Raw genomic sequence first — 10,855 nt, 5'->3', positions numbered from 1 at the left:
CTCTCCACCACCACCACAGGGGAACGTTTGTTGTGCCCACGTGCGCTTCGAACGGCGTGTCTATTATCACATGCTTATTATCATAAATTAGCAGCCAGACAGAGTGGTTGCAAAGGATTAAGCTCACGCGCACGGGTATCAAACGAGTGAGCATAGAAAGTGAGCTCAAAGCAGGCGGGCCGATGAGTGGCGATGATGATGAGCTTCCGCTGTGAACCGGCGAGCTAATTTACTTCGCTCGCAACAGAATGGCAGGCAAACTAACCAAACGACAAACCGTGCTGCTTCTCCGCCCGCGGTGATGGAAAGTAGTTGACGAGAGTGCAGTTAAATAAGCGAAAGAAAGTGAAAATGAGCTTCCTCGTGCCGGCTTATCGTACATCGTACGCAGGGACACATCAAAGGAACGAACGGAGCGTGTAAACGAAAGAAAAAAGGGGAGAGCATAGAAAAAAGAAATGGAGAAGAAACGCAAACATGCCAGTGGTTCCTGCCATTTTTTTTTATTCTAGGAAAGAAAAAAGGGGGAACGGACGAAACCCACCTACCCCGAGAACGTACGCGGAATTCAAGCTTTCTTGTTGAGCTCCAAGCAAGCGGAAAGATAACAACAGCTTCTTTCAGGCACCCGCAGTGGAACATCTTGCAGCGGGTCTCACACCGGTAGCCAGCTGTCGTTTGGAGTTTATGGACAGCACAGGATGGGAAGAAGTAAAAGTAGCAGCAGCACCAGTAGCAAGTAGCACTTAAGCTCAGGTATTCCTGCCTGGGGAGATGCGTACCATCACCATGCAGTGTTTGAGATGGTTCAATATTACAACTGCTCCCTGTCTGCCTTGGTTGTATGAGTGTTTTGCTACAGATAGAAGAGAACGCAAAATCAACCCACTTGCTGTGCATTTGCTCTCCACTTGCGCTGCCAATTGCTCTGCCTGGCTGTGCATTTACTGTCCACTTCTCAACGTAACTGCTCGTGCACAATTAAGTATTTAAATCTTTTTCACGGTTGTTTCGCGTTTTAAAACGCCACTACCACGAAAGCATCCGTACCACATCCATCCGTCTTGTGCTGGAGCGAAAATCGGTCTGCCGTAAACAAAAAGCAACAGTCGTTCAGCATTTCCCATGTTGCACCCCAATGCTCGATGGAGACGCCCCGTCCCCCTGGTAAACGGTGTAGCACCTGACATTCAAAACATCAGGCAGAGGCAGCAGCTTCCCAGCGGGACCAGCAGGCACCGAACCCGCGCCGAGGACCGTTCGGTTCTGTTGAATGTATCCGCTGCACGAAAGCTTCACCGCTCCTGAAAGCTTTTCACTTCGGTTACGCCTCGGCCGTGTTCGGATTCGGGCGCAATCGTTCAATCCACCCCTCTGTTGTGTCCGCGGTCCCTCTACGCTCCACTGAAGCTGTTGCGCTTCATCAGAGGGAACCGCAGTCAACACCGCAAAACCCTCAACGTACCATCATCGTCGTCAGCCACGAGGATCGCGCGAACGGCAGCAGCGGACGGCTCCGGGCCACGAGTCTGGCGAGCTCACGCCGGGACCATTTGTCGGGGAGCGAGCGAGCGAACAGTTTGTTGCTGACGTTTGCCACGGGAAAGTGTGCGCGCCCGCCTGTGCTCGCTGCTCGTACACGGGAAAGCCCGTACCCGTGTCCGTGAATCCTCGACCGTTTCCAGTCCGTTCCTTGGACCCAGCTGCTGGTGGGACCCAGTGCAGTACGACCCGGTGGTCCGGTGTGCTTTCGTGCCGTGTCCCTGTGCAGAGGATATGGCAGAAGAAGGGGTGGTGAAGTGATGCTCTCTCGCTTTTGCAGACTTCTTTCGAAGTTTGTATATGCATTCGGAGTTGTGCAAGTGTATAAACACGTTTATTTTATGAAAGAATATGGAAATTGCGTAAAAAAGCGCTCTAAAAGCTGTGATGTCTCACAATTAAAATCTCATTAAATAAGCAAATATATGGCAGGGTACAGGTATGTTTTTTGTATGTGTTTGTGTATGTGTGTGTGCAAATATGTGAGCCTTTGCGGCACGTGAAACCCATTTTAAACAATCGTTAATGGGTTCGTAGAGAGCTATTTTAACAGTTTCGTTCCGTGCCGGCGCCAGCTAGAAAATAAAGATAAGTGGCAAACTGTGTGGCAAAGTCCTTCGGCAACCTAAAAAGCCCGAAAGGAAGTGTGAAATTATTTACCGAACATCGAAAAGTAATTACTCACACCTGCGGCACAACTGGTTTGTGGGGCGTATCGTCACAGCGCCAGCTGAAGCGACTCGGCTAGTAAAACGGGGAGACAGGTGCGTTCAAAGCTTTTTTTTGTGTGGAAGGTTTCAGTGTGAGGCAACCGTCTCGAACGGTTTGAGCGTTTGTGAATGTTCTGCATCAAGTGTTGGAGAGAGAGAGAGAGCATTGGAATTGGAGTGATTAGTAAAATGCATTAAATATCTTCTGAGGAAAGCCTGACTGCAAAATGTGTTATAAATGCAAAATGAATATACATAAGTGAAAAAGCTAAAAGTTTAATTTATATGTAAATTAAGCAAAATGGTACAGTTATAGATACAACTTCAAAAATCCAATGGCAAGTGTCCCAAAAATAAAATATAAAAAATCAAAGACAAAACGCAAGTTAATCAGTTTCCAGTGCCGTTCGTTATTTCCGTTCGTTGCTCTGTTGCCATTGTATGGCCAATAAAACGCACCCTCCAACTCTCTGAACGGCCCACAAAAAAAACTCCAACCCGACGGCGATGATTAGTAGCGAGAACCAATCGATCTTCGTTAAAACGATCCCGAAAGGCTGTGCTAAAGTGACGAGTTCTCGAGTACTGCTCCAAAAACACTCCCCCACGCTGCTTTCCACACAGCCGTACTCGCGCCAGATCTGTGGCTGAAATTTTAGAGGGAAAATTCGATCTCAACTTCTGCCACAAGAGCGGCCCACCAGCTGCCGTTTCGGTCGGTTAATTTGATGGGAAAATCGTCTCACGTTCAATCGGTTACTTCGGAAGGCCCGGAACCGGCAGAAACGCACGCCAATGGCAGCGGAGTAGTAAACGAAACGGAAGCGATCCAGCAAACGCAGCTGTACGCAATCACATCGAATATCGGCGGGGTCTAGGGCAAGCAACAAGCGCCACATACGTACGCGGGCCAAACCAAGACCAGCGGTGCGGTGCGAAAATGGTGGCGAAGTGTTGTGGCGTTAAAAGTTTGAAATTAAATTACGAAAAAGAAAACTCCCGCTTACGAAAAAGGAATACGGAACCGTGCCCGCAGTGATCCGTCGGAATTAAGTGAAAGATTTGATGCGAGTGCGAAGAAAAGAGAAAGAGAGAGTGAGTGAGAGAGAGGGTTTGTTGTGTGTACAGTTCGCTGGCTGGTGAAGGTGGAAAGAAGTGTACATTTGTGTCCATGGTGAAAGTTTTGGGTGTTAGAGAATTGTACGGTGAAATTGATACTAAGCTGGAATGCTGTTTGCCTTTTTCGTTGCTCACTTGCGCTGAAACTTAATTTCAATCCAAGCGCACGCGATTGCCAAACTGTGAAAAAGGGCTACAGTTTCGATCAAGCGGCTTTAGTGGCGAGCTTACCACTGGAATTTGGTGCGAGGAATTTGAGTGGTGGAGAAAGGAAGCGGTTGTGTTGTTTGGTGGAAGCTGTGCAGCTTTGGAATTTTGGGTGAGGTTCGAGTCGGTAATCTCGGTTCAATTCGATTCTCTTTAAGTGACACCACGAACCACTCGGGGCTGCAGTTAAATGGTAAGTCGACCTTTAAGGCGTTAATTCCGGTTGAAACATTTCTTGAAGGATTTTCCCATTTCAATGAGAGGGTGTAACAATGTTCCTGTTTTGATGAGGTTGTTCGTACGACGATTGAAAAAGATGTTAACAAGAGCTTAGTGGGATGAGTTTGCTTTGAGCATTGCATACATCAAGGCGCTTTAATAATAAGCGCCTAAATTTATGCAATACGCATAGCTCCGGCTCCGATGTTTGCACTAACTCACCTATTTTTGTCTCTAAGGCGTAATTTTTTGACAGTGTTCATCGAATGTATTGTGAATTTATTAAATTTCATTTAAAAAAAAACAATCGAATTTCACGCTGTTTGAAATTACAATTGTCATAAATCTGTTTTTGAGCAGATTTTTCGTCAATCCTACAAGAGTAACTTATAGACAAAATTGAGTGCGTTAGAGTAATAAATGGATGTTCACTGTCAAAAATTGATGCCTTAGAGCCAAAACTTGGCTGCAATGACTGTCAATCACAACAGATTAGATTCAAGCTTTAATATGTTATCTTTTGCATGCTATTTTAGTTTGAATTTAATTATAAATCCGCGCAATTCTCTATCATATTTCTAAGTTTATTCTGTCTTAATGCTAATTCTGGATAGAAATTCAAATAAAACATCTTTGGGTGGATACATTTGTAATACAAACGCTTCACAATTCATAGCCGTCGTTCGAAAGGTCAAGGTTGATGTAAGCTTTGCACGCCATAATGCAAAAATCTCATCATCTTAAATTGAAGACACCTGAACCATTAAGTTAAACAGCCAAAACAGTCACCTTTATCAAACAAAGCTGTCAAACAAACCACCAACGCTCAACCACACATATACACATGTCTTCAACTTTGCCCTTTCCAGCACACTAGCTTTCTGTCCTGCCTGTTTGCTCCAAATCAACGCATCTCTCTACCTAAACGTGTCTGGGATCGACCGGGAGACAAATTGCAAAATTTCCTTCCTTCCAAAACTTGCTGGGATGGTACGGAAGGTACACACACACACTTACACACTCGGGATGGACCCAAAGATATGAAAATGTGTGATGTGTTACTGCTCCCACGCAAGCCTGCCGCAAGCCACAAGAAGTTAGACACAGATAAAGAAATGGAACAGCTCGTGTCGTCCCTTGCGAGGCACCGTGATGAGGCAAGGGGATGACGCTCTGTTTGTCGGGACGCTTCGCTCTTATCCGGCAAAATCACGATCTCAATCAGTGAGCAACAAACATGAACAGACCTCAAACGACTTGCTGATTGTTGCTCCGAGGGCGGGTGTGTGTGAGATGAGTTCATGTGACCCGGCTACACCTTGACGTTGCTTTTACTTCTGTCAGCACCCGAGCAGTCCCTTAAGTGCGAGACATTTTTCACCACACACCTCGCCCAGTTTCGTAGCTCTCTTCGTAGCCACCTTCCGCGGCTGTAATAATCATCCTGTGGCCACATTGTTCGCTCGTGGGAATTTTACCTTCACTCTCCCGTGGTCGGAGGTGACGCGTGGTGGTTTGTAGTTTGCAGAACGGGATGAAAATCTTGCCGCACGCAACCCGATATTTATCGTGTAATGGAATCAATTTTGTTCCCTTTTGTTGTTGTTTTGTGCTGTTTGTTGTTTGGTTGCCCTTTTGCTCACACCTTTGGCCCACAGCCGGGAGCAAACGAAACGTACAATAAAATTTAACCTCACATTATTAAACCAGGCCAGGCGCCGCCGTTACAGCCTTTTTTCTTCCCCCAGAGCATGACCGTATGGTGCCCTTTTCCTGGTGCCGCTGCTGCGGGATTTTTCGGGCACCGCTTATCCGCTCTGAGATCCGTTCCGGGACAGTAGACAAGAAAATGGAATGCTGAACAAAAAATCAATTGCGTTAGAAGGCGAGTGTGACCTTCTCGAAAATCATGAAGGAAAAAGTGAAAAAAAAATGTCTGCAACCGATGGAGGGAAAAAAAAACTAGGCGACCGTCACCATAAAAAAGGTATCTGCCTCCCATAGGAATTATTTCGCTGTTTAGTGATTTATTACAAAGTGTTCGTTCCATTTTTTGTGCGTTTTTTTTCTTCCTTTTTTCGCCGCACATTGAATTTGCTCGCCGCTGCCTTGTAAGATTCAATAGTTTCAGGCAAGAAAAGCCGCTCTTCGATCGATCCCCTCAAAAAAAAGTATCACTTTTGGAAAGGTGCTTAGCTGGGTTTGGATCCTCCTGGATTGGCCTTTCTTTGCCTTTTAAGCTACTGTGGTTGAAAGATTTTCCATACCCCGAAAACACCTCAGCTGCGAAGCGTCGTTAAGGCGACCGGTTGTTCAAAAAAGAAAATCCTCTTACTCAACGCACTCACACATGCTTAAACGTGCGAGCATGCAGGGCAGACAGTCGCTCTTTTACAGTCCACTAACCGTACGGGGACATATTTTCCGTGGTTTCACCCACACATTGTCAGCACTCGCCAGCCCGCGCGTCGGGAAAGTGAGGGAAAAAGGATGAGCCGGTAGCGGTAGCTCAACGCCCTCATGCGGTTTATCTCAGCTGCAGTCAGCATAAATCCGAAACGTGCTACAAGGGGGCTTTTTTAAAAAAAAAATGGAAGGTTTTGGGCCGGTTTTAAGCAGCTGAAGGACGGCGGAGAGAGGATGCGTGGCAGGAAAAGTGGTTCGTTAATTAATTTAAATAAACACAACTCATCTCACCGTGCTACGTGGCCGCATGGTGGGATTAAATAGTTGCCGATGGAAAAATGTAGTGTTAAAGGCTTTAAACTGCTCATCTTTAGGACTAAAGATAAAGCATTAAGCTAAATGTTGAATAATTATTAAATTTGTAATCTTCTATTAGGAAAATTTTTAAAAATTGTTTTAATTATAATAAGAATTATTGATTGTATGAGTTCTATAACAATCTTGAATTCTATAAATCTCATTATTCATATTTCTACTACAGAAATTATAACAGACATTTAAAATTTAACAGTTTTCGGTTATACCTATTATAAATACACACTTCCAATGTACAACAAACCCCTTAAAACACACACATTTTTCTTGCATCAGTTTGTCCGAGCCTAGTCTCACTGTGCCGAAAGTAGCTGAAACTGGAGGACGGCACCGACCCCGAAAATCTCGGCCCTTACATGTTACGGTCCCTACATTTTAATGAAATACACCCGCGTGGGCTTTAAACGATTTACTAGAGGGTTATTATCAAACGTGTCTACAGACAAAAAAAGCGCCCAAAAACGGGCCTTAAAAACTGTGCCGCAAAGAAACGGCGACAACGAGTGACAACGGAACGAGAGCGAACTTGCTGAACCCTCCAGAGTTTTATCACACTCTGTGTTTTTGTGTTAACCACCACCGTCCAAGAGTAGGGTAAATCAGATCGATTAATTAACTCGGCAGCCCCAACTAAAGGGTGTTCAAGCGTTCGACACATTAAGCCCTCGGAGTTATAAGCCGCTTTTTTTCAAGTGTGCTTTTCTGAAACACACCCTTGAACCTTTTCCAATAAGAAAAAAAATCCAATTTGTTATGCAACGTTTGGTCACACGTTCAGCACGTTCTTCTCCGTATCAGATCGCGTTATTTTCTCTATTCTTGTTCTGTGTTATTTTACCAAGTTGTTGCGTTTGACCGTAAGTTATTTTCATTTCCGGCTGTCACCATTTTTTTTTTTTTTGTTTTTTTTTTGCTTTTTTCAAACGTGTCGACCTAACCTAACCAACGGCGACAAATAGTTGACATACCACGAACACAAACTTGCAATATTTTACTGTCTCACACACCCACAAAGCTTCAATGTGCCAGTCACAGCGTGTCGGAAGGGAAGGAGCGTCCCGGCAAGGCTCACTCGTGATCGTTGTGTCCGTGACATGTGGTTCTCAGTCGTTCGTGGTCGTACGGTGAGCCTCGACCGTTGTTCGTCCTCACCGGTCGAGAATGACTGAGCGGGATTTAGAAATTCATAGGCAAAAGGGTGGTGCGTTCGCTTGCGCCTGGAATGCTGCAAACATTTTCCATTTATTTTTTCCACCAATGCCTCCTATGCCTCTCCCAAACCCCAGCTTGACGTTGCGAGGTTGCTGGAAAGGCCCGCGGAACCGGACGCAGTGCTATCACGGGCTTAATCCGAGTAGCAGCACCAGCAAACTTAGCGAACGGTAGGCGTGTGTTGCGTCAAATGCATTTCACGCTGGCGCCACTACCTTTCCATTTTCCGCAGTCCGTGCGCAGGTGAATTATGAATGCAACAGTAGAACATTCATGCCGCTTTCTATATGCATACGGTTTCAAATTTTCCTTACTGACACGACTCCTTTTTGGAAGTGAAATGTGAGACTGTGTGTGTGTGGCAAACTTTTCTTCTGCTGGTCGTGCCCAATCGTGTGGCTGTTTGCGCATTGCCTTTTATATGCCGGTATGAAAATGAAGAACCACACACACAAAAAAAAATCCTGCTCTGCTACGATTATGGTGATTGTCTGTGTTCCATGCCTATACCTATATGCGCCTGCACGGGCATGAGATTCCGTACGCTTCCGCGTTTTCTTTCTTCCTACTTTCTACGGAATGGGGAAAAGGCTGCGTTTCTGCGGCGACTGAAAGTTTTTCGCTGTGAACTCATCCTTCTTTTTTTTTCTTCCAGCGGCAAGAGCGTTCCTTTATGATGCACTATTAAATATTGCATGAAATGTATGCACGCTTCCGCTTGTCGATGTTTGCTTCTTCCACCGAAAAAAGTATTTTTTCTTTTAAATTTGGTAGCAGAGTTGAACGTTCAATAGAACAAGCTTTCTTTTTTTCATTCTCAGAATATTATTTTATCAAGGAAACATATTATCTAAAAACTGTGCAGAACGTGATTTGTTTTGGATAAAAAGTGTTTTTTTTTTTTATATCGATCATTTTGGCGAAAATAGAAACTAGCAATGTTCTCCACAAAAAGCAAAGTTCTGCAAAAATTCTTTTATGATTTGTTATTTTTTTAAGAACATCATGCAACATGCAATAAAACGTATAAAAGAATGGACTGTGCCATCTATCTTGAATACAAATCTAATTTTGAGCTGTTGTTGAGGGGCAGGATTAATAAATATCTGTAAGTCTGATTATGGATACGGTCGGCATGTAGTAACTTTGAGCTCGTGTTGGCCAGAGAGGCCTTCAAACATCGTTAAGGAAGGTCTTCGTTTTGCCGAAATAGGTAGAACTGATGTGAATCCTATTTCAAGGCGATCCCTTGCCGGAAACATTAGAGTTTAGCAGTCTTACCTTGGGTAGGTTTTTTTAGTTCTAGTAAGTTCTGTATAGCAGATAAGCTACAGCATTGTGTAAAGATTCACAAACAAACCTCATCAAAGTGCCGAAGAATTCATAACTTTACTTGACATTTATAATTGATTGTGTCCTATCGATATAACATCTTCCAATTTCTATAAAATATTGCTGAAATTCTCTTCAAGATAATTATTAAACGATTTTTATTATTGTTATGGAAAAGTATATCTACGCCAAAACTACACTTAGCTTTCTAAGTAAACCTAGCTACTAAGTAAACAACCCACCGATAGTAAATCCTCTTAGGCGTGCAAAGTTTTACTAAACAAATATCCCCAAAAACCCAACCTTATCCCTCGCATCCCTGATGGGCTATGAAGCATACGCTTTAGTGTGGCCCTTTAATCACTAGCCACAGCTTCTCAACCGGCCCCTTCAAGATCTTGCCTCTTGGCTTCGCCGTTAACTGCGAGCCCCTAATCAAACCTACATCACGATAACGCGTCCATTGAAGCGTCATAATGAATGTTTGCATTACAACTCGTGCTCGTCATCAGAATACCCGGAGGTGGCATCGGGCCAATAAGCTAATTAGTATCAATGTGCAACCATCCACACAGCGGCCTCATCTCGTACGCCTCGGCTCCAGTTCCCTTTGCCCAAGTTGCCCATTAATCGCTCGTGGATGGGTGTGTATGAGGCTCGGCTGCGCTTCATCCTTAACTCAACCTTCCCAAAATCTGGCTAGCTGTTACCTCGTAGGTGCTGCCGAAACCAATCGCCGAACCGAACCGTATACGAGGTGGGGACGGGGTAGGACAAGTTCGGAAGTTTCGGAAGGATCAAGTGTCATTAGTTTGAGGTAGGCCAATTAGGGCAGTTAACAAGCGAACACTCTCGTTTTCTCGAAACCGACCTAGGCAGTCCAGGTGTCTCTGTAATGAGTGGGTATAGCACCGGGGACAGGTCTATCAGAAGCCTGGGCCGGATCAACAGCCTCCACTTGTCACCCTTGTTAGGAGCGAAGCTGCCGAGTGAGCAAAACTAACTTTCTCGGAAATAATTCCATCGGCTGTGGTAGAGCGCGAACGACAGATCGCACTCAGTTCGCCAGGATCAGATAGACGAGAAAGTTATGCAATTAAAATTAATTTCTTATTCACTTGTAGTGTGTATTAACGAAATCAAACGAAAAAACAATCAAGTTGATTTCATCTACAGTGCTTTGGTATCCCTGGAATCTCATCACTTGCTCGGCAACCACACTTTAAAAAATACATTCCTGCACTTCAAAACCCCATTTCCCATTTTGCAACAAGACGTAAAGTGGAAATGCGCAAATCCTTTCCTCTCACGCTGCTTGGGCCCGCATGTGAAGCATTCCGGAAGGGCAATGCTTCAAACGACAAAAGTGATATATTGGCTCGGATCTCGAGCGCAATCGAGAAAGTGGAATACCCCGGAATGCTCAGCAAATACGACAGGCAAATCGCTACACAAATCGAGCGGAAGACGAAGCGCACTCGTCGTCGACATCGTCCTTGCGAGAAGTGACATTTCGTAGAAAGAAAGCGAAACGAGATGCCTGAGCCTTTTGAGCTGCAGTGGAATAAATTGAACTGTTCAATTGGAAAACGGAAGCAAGCAATTTGTCCTCGGCAGTCGTGGTGAATCGGTTAAGATGGCGGACCGCGTGAGGGTGTTTTGCTGGCGAGGATAGATAGTGATGGTGAACAAAATGTGACGGACGTTTGTCGGGCGAGCTTGGAAATAGCATG

General features: G+C 44.8%; 1 protein-coding gene across 3 annotated transcripts in view; it reads left to right on the top strand.

Annotated features, from left to right (window-relative positions):
• Window positions 1-1,597: 1,597 nt before the first annotated feature.
• Window positions 1,598-10,855, top strand: part of LOC120903363 — a 76,769-nt gene continuing 67,511 nt past the window's right edge. For all 3 annotated transcript variants that reach the window (XM_040312758.1, XM_040312759.1, XM_040312757.1), the window contains exon 1: window positions 1,598-3,771. The gene's annotated coding sequence lies outside the window, so the exon portion shown is untranslated. The remainder of the gene's footprint in view (window positions 3,772-10,855) is intronic.

This window comes from Anopheles arabiensis, chromosome 3 (assembly GCF_016920715.1).
Source record: "Anopheles arabiensis isolate DONGOLA chromosome 3, AaraD3, whole genome shotgun sequence".
Taxonomy (NCBI): domain Eukaryota; kingdom Metazoa; phylum Arthropoda; class Insecta; order Diptera; family Culicidae; genus Anopheles; species Anopheles arabiensis.
Note: the sequence above shows the minus strand (reverse complement) of the source record. Positions and strands in the feature narration are given on the sequence as shown.